Source organism: Schistocerca americana, chromosome X (assembly GCF_021461395.2).
Source record: "Schistocerca americana isolate TAMUIC-IGC-003095 chromosome X, iqSchAmer2.1, whole genome shotgun sequence".
Taxonomy (NCBI): Eukaryota; Metazoa; Arthropoda; class Insecta; order Orthoptera; family Acrididae; genus Schistocerca; species Schistocerca americana.
This window is the reverse complement of record NC_060130.1, coordinates 750909102-750910839: the sequence shown is the minus strand read 5'-3', so window position 1 is coordinate 750910839 and position 1738 is coordinate 750909102. Positions and strand designations below refer to the sequence as shown.

The following is a 1738-nucleotide window of genomic DNA, read 5'->3' as shown; positions in this document are numbered from 1 at the left end:
GAGTGAGGATGTGTAGTTACAACATACTGAGCTCTCGAGAAGACGGCGGTTTAAAGTGCCCCCTACCCCCTGTACATGTCTAGATTTATGCAACTGCTGATTTCCCTAAATTGTCTACAGGGCACGGACGATTTCCTTCCCACAGTTCCCTATTCATGCTGCGCCGCTAATTACGGGATGTTAAACTCTGATCTTCCCACATCCCTTTCACTCAGTGAGTTTATGGAGTGGTTAGGACACTGGACTATTCTTGGTAAGCAGCCAGACTCAAATCGCCGTCCAGCTATTCTGGTTGATACGAAATAGCAGTACCTGTGTTATTAAGAAGTACGGTGCAATGTGCCTTCTGACATGCATGCTTATCCGAAGGAACACTGCATCGTACTTCTTAATAACACAGACACTATTATTTCGTGTTTATTGGCCAATACTAGGCCCTCAACCTCAATTAATATGTCCTTGTCGGGAGGGATATACGTAACGTACTAGTGCAGTTGTGACGCATGAACGACAACGTTTGCAAGTTTGGGTCTGGCCTTGATTCGTGCTCAAGTGTCCTAAGCGTTGAAGTCGACAGCTCGCGTAAAGCGGAAAATCCCGTTTTGACCCCTGGTCCGGCACAAATTTTCAGCGTCATCAGTCCAATATACGGCCGAAGGTGGTTCATATTCGCAACCTCGAATACATTCCTTGTATTCTGGCTAATGCTTTCTGTAGTCCTACAGAATCTTTTGAGACAAATTCTGGGATGGTGGCCAGATAGTTCTTCGACGACGATACGTTAAAATTCTAGCCTTTCCGCCTAGTAATGATGGAACATTTCTTGCACTTATGGTTTGTTATTTGTAAGTCACTACAGTTATACAAAAAAAACTAAACTAAACTCCGTCCGAACAAGCCTTGGAAGGCCCAACGGTACCGACCGGCTGCCGTGTCATCCTCAGCCCACCGGCGTCACTGGATGCGGATATAGAGGGACATGTGGTCAGCACACTGCTCTCCCAGCCGTATGTCAGTTTACGATACCGGAGCCGCTACTCCTCAATCAAGTAGCTCCTCAGTTTGCCTCACAAGGGTTGAGTGCACCCCACTTGCCAACAGCGCTCGGCAGACCGGATGGTCACCCATACAAGTGCTAGCCCAGCCTGACAGCGCTTAACTTCGGTGATCTGATGGGAACCGGTGTTACCATTGCGGCAACGCCGTTGGCACAAATACACTATATGAAAATGTTCAAATGTGTGTGAATTCCTAAGGGACCAAACTGCTGAGGTCACCGGTCCCTAGACTTACGCACTACTTAAACTAACTTACGCTCAGAACAACACACACACCCATGCCCGATAGAGGATTCGAACCTCCGGCGGGTGGGGCCACGCAACACAGTACCTGACAGAAAAAGTGAAGGGCCCTTAAGAGAATGTCTGATATCAATGTAACTTCATACATGTATACACCATCCAGGGGTAAGTAAAATAGTTCAAATGGCTCTGAGCACTATGGGGCTTGACATCTGAGGTCATCAGTCCCCTAGAACTTAGAACTACTTAAACCTAACTAACCTAAGGACATCACACACATCCATGCCCGAGGCAGGATTCGAACCTTCGACCGCAGCAAACGCGCAGTTCCGGACTGAAGCGCCTAGAACCGCTCGGCCACCGCGGCCGGCTGGTAAGTAAATGTTTGAGGTTTCCATTCTCTGTGACAGATAGAACGGCCACCAGAGTGCATTTGT

At 48.0% G+C, this 1738-nt stretch overlaps 1 pseudogene; it reads right to left on the bottom strand.

Annotated features, from left to right (window-relative positions):
- Positions 1 to 1092: 1092 nt before the first annotated feature.
- On the bottom strand, positions 1093 to 1210 carry LOC124556878 (annotated as a pseudogene).
- Between the last annotated feature and the right edge of the window lie 528 nt (positions 1211 to 1738).